A 15,620-nucleotide genomic window follows, 5' to 3' on the forward strand; every position below is an offset into this window, starting at 1 on the left:
TACCAAACATCAAGAAAAGTACAATCACCGGTCCTGGGGAACAGTTCATTTTCTGAGCTCTGCAGTCTGTGGATCTTGTTTCCTGTGTAAGGAAAGATTAAGGTCACAGTGAGAAGATGAATGTGAGTCAAAGTTAAAACAGGAAATGTACATGTGTTGGGAAGATGCACCCCCTTGTGCGCAAAACACTGAACTTAGAAGATGTGTGACTTGTTCTCTCAAAAGAACTCCACCTCTAGTTTTTTCTTTCTAAGACACCTGGTGACTGTTAGACTGCCTTTCATAATTTTAATAAACAGTTGTCATTTTCTCATGAAATTATGTTACCTGCTCATTGTCTTGCTTGGAAACTTCATGCCATGACATTTCTAAGTATTCAATTCTACTTTTTCTTACTTGGCTATTTTTAGTGACTCACATCAACAAGTTTTAGGATAAAATCATAGGAAGGTCAACATATTTAATCATGATTAGGTGACTTTGGTGGGGAAAGACTTTCACTTTTCTCCATTATGCTATTCCCACATCTGGAACCATGTCAGAATCCTAGTAGGTGGTTAAACATATTTCTTCAATGTATAAATGAATGCAAAAATGAATTGTGTTTGGATGAGGAAACACACTACTTAAAATAACAATTTGCTTAACAATTAAAGACATCAGTTGTAAGGACAGAATTTAATAGAAATTTGTCAGAAAAAAAGGAGAAATGTTATATTGCATGTCTGCCAGTTAAAATCTGAAAAATAGCTGGGGTTGTTGCTCAGAGGTAGAACAGTTGTCCACCATGCATGAAGACCTTGCCTCAATCCTCAGAACTGCAAAAAAGAAAAAGAAAAGAAAAGGAAAAAACTAAAATAAAAGAAGAATAAGAGCTGGGTGCCAGTGGATCAAGCCTATAATCCTAGATACTCAGGAGGTAGAGGCTAAGACGATCATGGTTCAAAGCCAGCTCAGACAAAATAGTTTGCAAGAACCTATCATGAAAAACCTATCACAAAAAAGGGCTGGTGGGCTGGCTCAAGGTGTAGGCACTGAGTTCAAACCCCAGTACTGTGAGAAAGAAAAAGAAAAGAAAAAGAAAAAGAAAAAGAAGTAACTCTTACTACTCAGGGAATAATAATTTAGGTTACTGGATCCCTATCAAATTATCTAGAATCACTTTCATCATTCCTAGGATGTCAGTGATGTCTGGATAACGTGATTGGACTAAATACACCAGGCGAATTCTTTCTGTGGTTTCAAAGCTGTGGTTGTTCTGATGCTGAATTTCCATGAAAATATTTTCTCAAGTGTTCTCTCTATGTATCTCCATCTGCCAACACTATTGACCAATGTAGTTCAACAAAATTATCGTCATCACAGGACAGGATACAAATTTTCCTTAAATGACCAAAATAAGTTTTCATTCTTGGCTTTCAAGATGAGGAGATCATATCTGCTGGTGTGGAGAAGCATCTCACAGCAAGGGTGTCATTTCTGTGTTGGTGAGAGTTAGCCGGTGATTGACTTAAAAACCTAAAGTTGTGAATCTCTCCACTTACTTAGAAAACCAGATCTTCAGAATTAAATATCCTCAGGGGTTTGTGGTACAATGTGTGATACAGTTGAACAAAATCATGTTTCAGACACTGCCCTCGGTGTACAGTCAAGGCCTCAGTGAAACACTTCCAGGGTCAGCATGGGAAGAGCTGTGAATCCTTACAGGTTTTTAAACCATTTTCTTTCAGGATCATATTGCAGAGAGAGAAGCAGAGCACAAGACTGCCTATGGACTCTGTTCCTGCCCATTCACTTATGACAGTGGCAGAATGGTTCAGGGGGAAATTGGACAACAAGCTTAGGAGTGTTTCTCCTTGAACATGGAAGCATTTTCCAATTTGCTTCCTGGAAAACCCACTCTCCATGGATGAAAGAAACAACTGAGTGGTTCTGCAGCCTGAGCTGTAAAATTAAGGTATGGATAATGTTCATGTTTATTCTCAGTTCTCTCTCTTCTCTCCAACCTTGTGTCAAATCTGTGAACAAGCAACACCTTCTTTCTTTCCTGGCTCTCTGGCTCATGAATCTAACCTACTCTACCTCAAGTGTAGGTAGACATAGAGTGAGCAGCTTCCCATTCCATGACATTCTTTACTATCAAGTAAACTTTGTCCCTTGTGATGTGGTGGTCTTCTGACCCCCTGGAGGAATCTATTGTGGACACCATAAATTCATAGGGACATGAATGTCAGGAGAAAATGCTGCAGAAATCTGATGGAACATGGCAGGTCTTAGAGATCAATGAGAAAAATTATACAAGCTAATTCCCAGCTGATAATAGGCTTACTCAGATGGCCTGACTTCAAAGACCTCAGCTGTGCCTCATTCAAAGACATGGATGTGTCAGCTAAGAGTCAGTCAGAGCTGGATGTGGTGCTGCATACCTGTAATCCCAGAACCAAAGAGATGGAGGTAGGAGGATCAAAATTTTGAAGTCAAATTTGGCTTCAAACATATTCTGTGTATTTGAGTCCTAGGACCATTTCTGTATCACGCTTCTTACACTGAATTCCTCCAGAAGCCAATCTTAAAAAAGTAGTCTGTTTGGGAAATGCAGGAAACATAAAGAATTGTGATGGTGATGCAGGGAGCACCAAGTGTTCTCAAGGAGGTGAGGAAATAGGAGTCCTTTTGTGGTGATGAAGTAGGTGAAAATTGCCAAGAACAGTTTCAAGAGAAATTTGGCAATCACAAGTAAATTTTTAAAAGTGTAAATCATGTAACAAAGCAAATATCACTTCCAGTACATAACAGAGAGTGTTCTGGACGTATATACACAGAATATCTATAATTTTATTCCTTTAGAATTTTCATAATATAAAAACTGGAAAAACCTCTTGCGCAAAGGATGAAAAAATTCCTTTCTCCTTCTACATGAAAAAAATTAGTTTAACTTCTTGTCCTCTTCCTCTGGAAACCTGATAAAAGTAGAATGTCTGTTATATTGCTTGGTAATGTTGCTATGGAAACAAAAATGGTCCTATTGACAACTTGTATCTGCACTGTGAATGAACAGTGCATATTTGGCAAGATCCATAAATTTCTGTCAGTGACATTTATAACTGAGTTGTTGTTGTTTTGACAGTACTGGGGTTTAAACTCAGGGCCCCCAGTTTGCAAGCTCTACCATACCCCCGGGTTGAAACTTTTGTAACTATTTCAGGAGTTGCAGGTTACAACTGTTATAGGTTCCTGTTTGGGACATGCTGGCTCTAAACCTGGGTGCTCTGTTTGGTTTTTGCTCCCTCACACAAGCACTTGCATGGGACGAGTTGCACAAAGAATAGACCCTGATGTGTGGACTGCTGAGGGGGCTTTCCTTTGAAAACACGACTTGTGTGAAGGGAGTCAATAACGGTGTGGCCCATTGAGCCCTGTAAATTTGATCATCTGGTTTTAACTAGTAGTATTTCTGATGGTATTGTGCAATCCAAGAGTGCATTAAGTTGGGGGTTTTGCTCAAGTGTAGAGTGCCAGCCTAGCAAGCACAAGGCCCTGAGTTCATATTCCAGTACACCAGTTGTCCATCAAAAAGTGGCATATGGTATGCTCACAGTTGAGATTCTGCAGAGCAGTTAAAAGTGATGAAATATAACTAGATATACAAATTTTCTACATTTCCCAATTTTTTTTAGTGAAAAGAACATGTTTCACAACCAGTTATACAATGCAATTGCATCAGTGAAATGTTAAAAACAAAACACAGAGCCATACTTTGTGTACTAATACACTTGTATTAAAAATATCAAAACATGGGCTTGAGAAGACAGTTCCTAAAATTTGAGACAAGGTGGAAGGGAATGAGACTGAGACTGAAAATAAGTGCAATGATAATGCTATTTGTGATGGTTTATTTATTTTTAAAATTTGAAACTTTACATTTGAGTGTGACTACAATTATTAATTTGGAGAGATAGAGTATAATTTTTTAAGAAAATTATAATTTGGTAAATTATAAAAAATTACAGTGCAATTGTAATGGTAAATGTAATCATGTCTAAACTTTGGGGGTTTTCTAACTTTGTTCTTTATGTATTTTGTAAATTTCCTCACATTTATAGAAGAATCATGGAGGATCCAAGATTACAGTTAAGGCAGGGAAAAAGAACAATCCTAAACTCCATGACTCCAGAATATCAGAGCTACATTTGGATAATTCTGATTGTTTCTAGACAAAATAATAACTGCCATCACATTAGGTGACAACCAAAATAATAACTGCCATCACATAAAATTCAAAGACTCACCCTTAAATCGGCCTGTAATTGTACCTAATGGCTACCAAACTCCTGTGTGGCACAGCTAGCAAGCAATCTCCAGCTCTATGAATAAAACCCCTAGCTGTTTCTCTTCTTTTTTTTCTTTTTCTCCCAAAAAGCAGAAGACAGAGCATCAATCAGAATCGAACTCTGCTACATCCTGAACCCCTAACCCATGGAAAACCTCCCTATGCATTGCCATTTCTCTCTGCCAGTTGATTTCAAAGCTGCTTGTGTGAATCTGTAAAACAAACAGGTGAGCATCACACAACACATGCGACTCCCCTACCCACCCCATGGGAACATAATCCAGTGCAGCTCCTGGACAGATTGAACCCCTCAAAACAAAACTGAAAAGCATAAACAGCAAACTGTAGTCTAACACTGACAGCAGAGGTGGGCATGGAATGCTGAACCTGCCCTGGAGAACAAGAGCGGGGCAAGGAGCTGAACACTCAGTGCCCAACTCTTAGTGAACGAACACAAAGGTTAAGAGTGGGTTTGGGGCGACAAGCCAACCTCCCAAAAGTGGGGCAGCGTAGATCCTGGAGCTGATCTTGTGGGACAGAGAGCAGTATTCAAAACTGAATTGGCCCATCTTGCTGGGGGAGGAGCTGACCAAACAGAGTTTCAGCTGAAGGGCAACACAGAGGCAGCCTAGTGAAAACACCAACAGCTCTGACCACTCTGCATGAACTGGCAGACCTAAATCATCTCACAATTGCAACTAACCCTGTTAACAGAAGGAACCAAATACTGCTCATAAGCCAGTCACTTGGTGAGACCACATCAGAGCTCCCACTTGTATGCCAATACCAGGATTGGGTGCCTAAGGAATAACTCCAGAACTTTTAACAAAAGACTGAACTTTCTGTCTTCCTGTACCTGGTGTATTTTTTCTGTATTATTTACTTCACCATAACTATCCTTCACTTTCCGTCCTGTTCCTGTGCTACAATTCATTGTTCTCCCTCCCAAATACTCTTTCTGCCCCTTCTCATCTATTTTCTCCCCCTGTCTTCACTTCCCCTTTATATCCTCCCCCAACCTGTCACCACACTACATACTTACCACCCGCTGACTGCCCTACTGTACCAACCATACACACCCCCAGCCCCTGCAATCCCTGACACAAGCACACTCCACTACAACAACAGAAATACAACCAAATGCACACAAGGGCCACAAAACCCAGAGCCCCCATAGCTCTTCCCCACCCACCCATCCCTTTTCCTGCTCCTCCTTTTTAGTGCCACCTTTACCGATTACCCAAATTTCTATATCCAGCCTGATAACCATTGCCCCCAAACTCCCACTGTTTATAGACATTATCACCAAAGGACTTTCTATATAACATACAAACAACTGGTCTGGCATTGAACCTGTGAATTTGTTATTGCTAAATTGTACCTCCAGGCCAGAGACAGAAAGAGCAAATCAACCTAGCTAACAACCAAGTAAGTCACAACACAAAAATTAAGTCAAGGGAAAGAAAACAGACAATGAAAACCACCAACTAGCCTGTGGAGAACATTGCTGCATAGCAAAAAGTTGAGCAATGGGAAGGAGAAGAAGGGATGGAAAGCACTATCCTCAAAAAAAATTAATACAGGATTCAGGAGGAAATGGAGAAAATGGGTGCTCCTCAAAAATCAATGAACCAATAAAAAAGTGTGCAACTGAACTAAACAGAGCTTTTTCAAAGGAAAAAGAACAAATGGCAAAAAAACACTTGAATTAAAGCTCACCATCCCTGGACATAAAAGAAATACAAATCAAAACCACACTCAGATTCCACCTCACTCCTGTTAGAATAACTAACATCCAGAACACCACCACCACCAAATGTTGGTGAGGATGTGGGGAAAAGGAACCCTCATACACTGCTGGTGGGAATGTACACTAGTATAACCACTGTGGAAAACAATATGGAGGCTTCTTTAAAAACTAAACATAGATCTGCCATATTGTCCAGCAATACCTCTCCTAGGCATATACCTGAAGGAACGCAACTCAGGTTATGACAAAGGCACATGCACACCCTTATTTATTGCAGCACTATTCACAATAGCCAGAGTATGGAAACAGCCAAGATGCCCCAGTAGAGATGAATGGATTAAGAAAATATGGCTTTTATACACAATGGAATTTTATTCAGCCTCAAAGATGAATGAAAATTTGTCATTTGTAAGTAAATGGATGGAACTAGAACATCATCTTAAGTGAAGTTAGCCAGACTCAGAAGGCCAAAAATCAAATGTTCCCCTCATATGCAGATTATAGACCAAAAATAAATGCAGTAATATTATTGGACATGGATAACACACTAAGGGGCAAATGCTCATGGAAGGAACAGGAAGAGGGAAGGAAACCAAACATTTGAATGTGTTTGATGTGATCACTGTAGAGGAGCGAATATAGTAATCTTAAACTAGCAGAATCCACTATGGGAAGGGGACAAGGAAGTAGCGAAGAGGTCGGGTACAGATGAACCAATGTGGGTTGCAGTACACATGCTCAAGCAATGTATACACGTGTGAATAAATGTAAAAATGATAAACTAAATAAATAAATAGGAAGAATCATGTAAATAAAACACCTTGGATAGCTCAGGCAGGGCTGCTGGAGTGAGGAAGCACAATGCTCTCCCAGGTGCTCGAGATATTTGGTACTAGAAATTACATTTCCTTAGTACTAAACTTCTGTATGGACCTGGAAAAAACTGGCATTTCTCCCTCAGTCATGCATTGTGAAAAGTATCCACTGTGGTCACTTGGAAAATGGAATTTATTTATGCCCTTAAGTTTCACGGAGATAATCCATCTCTAAGAGACAGGAGAGAATGTAGTCTGAAGAATGCAATATTACATTTTTGTGACTAATTTTTATATAACAACCAATTTCCAGAAATTCTTCAAATGCATGTACCCTAAATAGCCATATCAATACGCCTTTGAAAAATAATTCAGATCTCTGAATGGCAGAAACACCATGGCTTCTACTGTGTGGATCCAAATCTTTCAGACTAATCATCCTACCCAGCATCCCCTGGGAAGTTGGTGTTCAGCTCCCCCTGCAGCCCAGAAGTACCAGGCTGCATCCTCCAACACACAGGGGTGTCCTCAGATGGAAGGAAGATTCACTGTTTCTAAATTCAGCCTCAAAGCCTCTAATGCCTTGAACCAGGGAGTTTCCAGAAAGGTACCCGAGGGGAAGCTGGGGCCTGGCTGGCGTACTGGATGTACCAGAAGAGATAAGGGGTATCAGTACAGGAGTATTTGCACCTCAGCTCCAAGGAGACTCCTTCAGAGACAGTGATCTGGACCCCAGGCTGGTCACCGTTTGGGCCCCAATGACTCATGGAAAAATCAGTGTTGGGTCAGTAAGTGCAGCACAGACTCCATTGTGAAAACTACTTTTACTAAGATTTAAATCAGGAGACAGTGATTTGTGTGGATTCAGGGACCATAAGGAAATTTTACTCACTCAGGGAAAAGTGTATCCCCAGGAAAATGAGCGTCAGGAGCATGGCTGAGCACTGGCAACACTGCAAGGATTTTTCTGGAAAATCTTGAAGCAAGCAGGAAACTCTAGGGCCCAGTTCTTGGAAATAGGTGACCTATAGTTTGGAAAATGCAAAATCGCCACGAAAGTTATGGGTTCTTTCTGATTTCTGATATTCTCACTTGTCAGGTCTCCAAAGAACTCAGTGAGGAGCTGCAGGCACCTGCAGGGAGAAGGGGTTGAGCCCAAGATGCTGTTTGAGATCTAGTCCCTGCAACACCGCCCTCTAGAGGCGATGCAGGACGGGGGATCCAGACTCACCATAGGAAGCTAAGCTGAGCTTTCCTTCTTTTTAGAGATGCATCAAAGCCTTCAACTGCATGCTTCTTTCTTCCCTAATCTGTGCTGGGTGACCCTCTGTAACCGATTACGTTAATCCTAGCCTTAATGAGAAATAGGGCCTGTAAACAGAGCAGTAATTTACATTAGAGAAAATGATCACACAATAAAGCGATTAGGTTTTGGACTCAACATCATCTGGGTGCAAAAGCAGCAGAACCATTCTGTAGACAGACGGGTTCAGTCGATCTCCATCAGATGAGCTTTGTATGGACTTGCTGGCAGTGAGGTTCTGGTGGAAGGAAGGTGGTGGTAGGGTGCGGAGACAACTCCCTTGGCTGGTGAAATTATAAATAACAGTCTAATACAAGGGTCCTTAGCTAACACAATGAAATAAAATTACCTTTGACTATTTTAAGCAGAATTAGGAAGATCCAGTGGCTTCAGATAAATGATTTCAATATAATACCGGATAAGACAGTAAAATTCCTTTGTCATCTCCTCTGAACAACTCTGGGAACCACAGGTGGACTGATGCAGGCATTGCAAAATAAAATACAAATCATGTTTAAAGAAAAGTAAATTTGCTCCAGCCCTGCAGTCCTTGGAGCACCAGCAGCTCAAGAGCAAAGAGAAACTTCTGAGGGGAATAGAACACATGGGAACCAATTGATCCAGAAATTCAGCTCAGATAGGCAGCCAGCAGTTTTATATGGGTGCAAGTCAGGTCTAGTAAAATGAAGGTGGTGTTGCCAGTGTCCTATAGCAAGGCCTTTATTTTGAAAGAGAATCTTTTCTGCTGATTTCAGCTCCAAGATGCCTGGAGACAAATGAGCACCATTGTGTCAGCAGATCAGTTTCAGAGATAGTGAAGCAGAAAAAGTAGTTGCTTTTCCTAGGGCAAACAGGGACCTTTTTCTGAAGTCAGAAAACTTCTTTCCCAGAGTTGTAATTGTTCCAGTCAGTTTGAGGTCATAACATTTTCTTGTTTCTTTTTGCCATGATTATTTCTTATATATGAGAAGTTGTAATTTTGAGAATTTAAGTTTCTGTGGATAATGCTTCTGATTTCATATAGCAGGTGATCATACCTGTCACTGCCACTTCTCTCCAAAATCCTGCTGCTAAAAGAACAGAAATGTAAAGAGGATGATGATTACAGAATTGATGTGAAAGCCACCAAGAAACCCTTAATTGAGCATCTTTCCTTTTATTTTCAATATCCCCCTTCTCTTCACCCATTTGAACTACTGTTTTCCTCTCTCTCTCTCTCTCTCTCTCTCTCTCTCTCTCTCTCTCTCTATATATATATATATATATATATATATATATATTACATTGCTGGTGCTTGCTAGAGAGGCCTTCTACCATTGAGCCACACCTCCAGCTCTTTATATTCTGGTTATTTGGTGATGGGATCTTGCTTTCTGCACCGGCCAGCCTGCACTACAAGCCTTCTATTTATGTTTCTCACCGTTGTTGAGATACAAGTGCACACTACCACACCCATTTTTTTTCATTGAGATAAGATCTCACAAACTTCTTTGGAAACGCATTCATCCAGATCTCAGCCTCCATAACAGCTTGGGATGACAAGTAACCAGCTATTGGTTGAGATGAAGGTCTGTCAAACTTTTGCCTGTGCTGGCCTTGAACCATGATCCTCCATATCTCAGCCTCACAAATAGCTAGGATCACAGGAGTGAGACACTCAACCTCCTATATACCTACATATTCTTTAACATGTTTGCTGTAAATATTTAAACTCCTTGTCTGATAATTCCAACCATTGGGCCAATTGTAGGCCCATTTTACCAGCATTTTGTCTTCACTCTGGCTTGCATTTTCCTGTTACTTCACATAATTTCTTATTTCTTCTAATGATTTCTTTCTAGCATCTGGATCCTGTGGATGTAGAAATTATAAATTCTGTTATGTTATTGAGAAGAATGTGGTCTTTCGGTACTACCATTAAGTTACATTGTTGGTAAATCACATTAATGTTGTGGGAAATTGGTTTAGACTTTATAGAATTGGGTCTGTTTTCATCTTTACTCTTAGTGCCATGGTATAGCATTACGCTACAGATGCTGTCCTTAATTCCTTAGCCTTGGTCTTTCTGAGCTTGTACAGAGAGCCCAAGATGGTAGACAAACCTCTCCATTTGCCAGGATTTATATATCAACCTTGAGTCTCCAGTAAAGGGAAGATGGCAAGTAGTGGTTCATTTGTTTTCTGGGGTCCTGTGCTGTGCACACACAGCTGAAGAATCAGCCATAGGTATTTTATACAGGATTCAGAGCTCCTTACTCTATGGGTCCCTCTTTTTCTGGAATTCTCCCCCGATTCCATTTTACTGGTAGCACCAAACTCCTAAGTATGTTTCTTGAGCCCAGGGACACTTCTGCTCTCTGCTTGAGCTTCATTTCCCGTGAGCCACACACATCAGTGGGGATCTCAACCAGTGTAGGGTTTACCCCACTCCCTTTTATGTTTTCTTTTGGTCACTCTTTGGAGCCCTCAAGTACCACTTTAAATGTATATGTTCCCAGTTTTATAATAAAATTGTCCAGTATAAACTCCTGTGCCATTACCAGTATCCAGTTCCAAAAATCTTATAAAATTTCCTTTTTCACATCAAATTGTCCAGAATTGGTTTCATTGATTGCAGGTAGAATCTTTGAATGTTGCAGCACTTAAGAGAGATGTTTTGGTACTTGAATGAAGTAATACATAAAAGATACCAGATAATATTCTTACTTCCAGTTATGTGGTAGCCATGTTAATTCACTTACCTTCTCTTGTCGTTTCGTCATATACCCCCAGCCTCACCACCTCACCAGTCATACATGCAGAGAAAGAGACACAAAAATAGAGAATATTACACATGCATGCAGACACACAGACACACACACACACACACACACACACACACACACACACACACATCCCTTCACTTTTGGTTGGAGCAATCCAGGTCAACTATATCCAAGAGTTCTTTGTCCCACAGAAGGAAATATTGCTGGCACTGACTGCCTTGTGTTCATGGATATGTGAGGCTATATGATTTTTGTTGTGGACTCAGCCTTTCTCTTTCCCTGCAGTTGCAGTCTTCCTAGGAACTCACCCAGTACAGAGCAACCCACCTCATTGGCTGCTTTAACTCATGCTTTTCTGTCAAATAAAATAACAAAATGATGATTAACTTCACAAAAGGCATGCATGCCTCTCACAAAACCACCTTGGGAAAGTCATAGAATAGTTCAAAACAGTTTTTAATATTGATTTTCACTCCACTTTCTGGAGATTCAGAGGCAGGTTTGCACTGGGTTAAGGTTCATGGTGCTTCCACAACAGAGCTCAGTTCTCCCAAGCAGCCAATCCAATGAAAGGATAGGACAAGAGAGGCAGTTACCAGGAGAAACTGGAGAGCCAGTGGGTTTTTTTTGAACAGTAAACTGCTTTCCAATAGAACAGAGTTTCACATTCTTTACAATGATTGAGAAGATAATCCAGAACATCATGGGTTGCACTGCAGTGTGCCATACATTTTCTGAAACAAGCTGAACTTAACAGCCCCCAATCTGTGGCCCCGGTGAACACTACAGTAGCTAATGGGGGAGGACATATGTGTCTGGGGGGCTCCATTCTTCATTCCATCTGATCCCATTCTAGCAGGGCTGACTAAACCAAGGAAGGCCCCTACTCAGTGCAGTGCCTGCTGCCCACCACCCCCCGTATTGCTCTAAATTGTGCCCAGGGAAAGCAGTGGGAGGGGGGACAGACCTGTGAGTTGCAGAGTCCCTTCCACAGAAAGACTAGAGTAGAGTCAGCCAGCAGGGAAGAAGTGGCACTTGGCACACATGGTTCCTCCTTCTACCCTGTGTGAGAGCCTGGGAGCCAGCTTTACTTCTGAGCTCTGATCTCACAGGAAGCATTAAGGAATGGCGAGCTATACCAGGAGTTTTGATCAGACCAACTTCCGATGGATGAGATGTAGGTCTCATGCAGGTCTAGACCTGTTTTGAGTCCACAAATTCTTCAAGATCTTCTGGTTCATTCTTTGGAATACAAAGAAGTTTAGCCAGCTTGGGGCCAAGAACCTAAGGATTATTTCCCTTAATCTTTACTATCCTATTAAGAAAGTATGTTAATGTTTGTCTTCTTATAAATGAATCAATGAGAAAGGAGAAATAGTCACATAAGTTCACAGTGCCATTAAATGGTGAAAGGCTAATGGTGAGGAGACCATGCATTCCCTTCTATAGGCCCATCCTGAGCTTGCCACATGGCCCATCATTGTTGGTTGTTATAGGTCCCATTGTGGAGTTCACTGCTCACAGCACGCTGTAGCTCTATTATGTGCCCTGCTCCAGTGATCAGAGTGACCATCCTGGGCCACTTAGCCAGCACTGTTGCTCCACAGTGACCTTTGATCACTGGGTTAAAGGACATATCTCAATGAGGGTCTTTCAGAGGTGCTTGTTGGTCACTTGGTCAAATTCCCCATCTTGGAATGTCTTGCTTTTCATTGAAATGGAAATTAAAATTCATCCTAAAAGGGAAAACAGCCTTGCCTTATAAGAGAAGTTAGATTAATGTGTTACTCTTCAAGTTAGCTAAAAACTTCAATAAGCCAATGAGCAGAGGGTCTCAGTACCTCTGATGGGTGGGTGCTGCTCTCAGGTGAGGGCAGTGGGGACAACTTCTACTTGTGGGTTCCATACCCATACTCCTCCATTCCTCCACCAAGGTAGTGTGTGCTGTTTTCTCAGTGAACAATGTTCTTATCAGGACACACATGGTGTAGGAATATGACTAAAATAAGAAAGTAGTAATAATGCATTGGAATGAAAAGGAAAATTATATATGGAATGAACAATTCACATGCACCTTTGTAAGGTGTGCTTTCATTAAATGTAACCAAAGAGAAATCAAGTAGGAATATACCACAAAATTCAAACGCTTTTTTCCCCTCACATATGAACTTATAGATGATTATTTTCTTCCCTTTGCTTTCCTAGAATTTGTAATTTCTACAACTATGATTTCTTCTGCAATCAACATAATGTAACTTGAATCTTTTTTGTAATTCAAACTCTTTTCCTATGAGAATTTTACTAAATAGATAATCAAACAGGATTTGTGACTGAAAAGCCTATTTTTGTATCAGGCTCACCACATGGCTGCCACTCAAGAAGATGAAGAAAGTTTATAAGTCATTGAGAATAAGGACTGTCTCAAGATAGGGTATGGAGGGAAGACTACACTGTCAACCTCAGTTTGTAACAGTATTCAGGCACTTCTCACACATTCAATTTCCATTTTCTTAAGTAATCTGCTTCTTTGTGCTGGCACTATGCTAAGCACTGAAATTATTAGGAAACTACCCCCATATCACTCAATTACTAAGTAATAGTACCCCAACACAAGAATATATGGTATCAAGAATTTAGCCAAGCTGCCTCCATAAGGCAAGATGTTACCAACCTTGAAAAGTTCCAATAATGATTAAACAAAAACCCCACATGGTAGAGCTCTCATCTTGCAAACAGGAGGCCCTGAGTTCAATCACCAGTACTGGCCTCCCTTGCAACACACTTCCACTGCTATGATTTTCTACCCAGAATCAATGAAACCAAAGACTATGGACTGAACCCTCTGAAACCATGAGCCAAAGTAAACCTTTTCTCCATTAAAGTTGTTTTCTCAGGTATCTTGTCATCACCCAAAATTATTAATTCATCATTTAAGTTAACATGTTCACAGATTTTGAGGATTAAGCTATGTACCTTTTTAAATGCCATTATTCAGCCTACCACATCATTCAACATTTTCTGTTTTTTTTCAGTTATCAACATTAATACATATGTATTGTTTATGTCTTTAAAAATATTCAGCATTTGAATTTCACTTATGTTGGTTTGTGTTTTCCTATTTGATTTATTTCTGTAGCTGCCTTTATTTTTATTGACGTATAGATTATGCAGTAAAATAAATGGTAGTAAGTATAGAGTGGGGGTACATTTGTAAATTGCAGCCTTGTAAAAACCATACCCCCATCAGCAAATCGGACCCTCTTCCTTCACTCCATCAAGATCACTTGTGCCCCAACCAAACACTCCCACCCACAGCTGTAACACTGTTCTGCTTTCCTTCACCTGGATTAGTTTCCCTGTTTCAGAAATTTACAAGCTTGGAATCAAATAGAATGTACCATTCTATGTCTGGCAGTTTTTCTAGACATAGTGATTGAGGTGTATTTGTGTTATTTGTAGCTGTGATTCACTCTGTTTTATAACTGATTACTATTCCATTGAACATATGCAGCACAATTAACTTAATATCTTGTTTGTGAACTTTTTCTTCTAGTTTACAGCTATTATCACTACTATAACATTCTTCTACAAGTCTTCTCATGTATTCTCATTTCCCTTGGGTAAAAGCCTAGAAATGGAATCACTGAGCCATGGTCAGTGTGTGTTTTCTTGTGTTGGAGTTATTTAGTCAATGTTTGAAGTCAGGGCCTTGCATTTGCTAGGCAGGTACTCTATCATTTGACACACACCTCTATTTCTTTTTGCTTATTTTTAGACAGGGTTCTGTGTTTTTGCCAGGGGCTGGCCTCAAACTGAGATTCTTCTATGACTCCTGGTAACTTGAATCCCAAGTATGCAAAAGAATGTCAGACTTGCTGATTGAGATGGGCATTTCATGTCCTTTTTGTACTGGATAGCCTACAATCATGATCCTCCCAATCTCCACTTCCCCAGTTGCTGGGATTACAGACATTTACCATCACGCTGGGCCCATGTGTCTTGTTTTATAACAAGAATTATAAGAATTACAATAAGCATTATAAGAATGCTTAAGGGATTGCCCATCTTACATTCCAACCAGCAATGTTTAAATACCTGGTTGTTTCATATGCTTACTTTTTATTTGAAATAACTTTAGAATCATAAAAAAGTTGAAAAGGTTGTACAGAGTTCCTTGCATATCTAGTTTTCACCTATAACATGATACATAATCTTAGTTATATACAATTATTTTTTCATTCTACTATCAAAACCAGGAAGTTGGTTTTGATATAATTCATTAAAGTACATACTTTATTCTGAGTCATCAGCTTTTCATGTGCTCTGTGTGTTCATGTACAGTTCCATGCACATTTGTGACATGCACAGGTACATAACTACCATTGCAGTCATCACACAGAACTATTCCATCACCCCCCACACAACACTCCTGTGCAACCCTCCCAGGCAATCACTGTGTTTTCTCTAATTGTGTAACTTTTTCACATTAAGATGTCATAAGGTAAAATAATGCATTATGTAACCCATGAGGTTGACTTTTTGCTATCAGAATAATGTTCTTAAGTCTCATCCAAGTTGTTGTTTCAATGGTCCTTTCCATCTCATTGGTTTCCATATAATTTCCACACAATTGAAATTACTTATCCATTCATTCAAG

This window comes from Castor canadensis, chromosome 3 (assembly GCF_047511655.1).
Source record: "Castor canadensis chromosome 3, mCasCan1.hap1v2, whole genome shotgun sequence".
Lineage (NCBI taxonomy): Eukaryota > Metazoa > Chordata > Mammalia > Rodentia > Castoridae > Castor > Castor canadensis.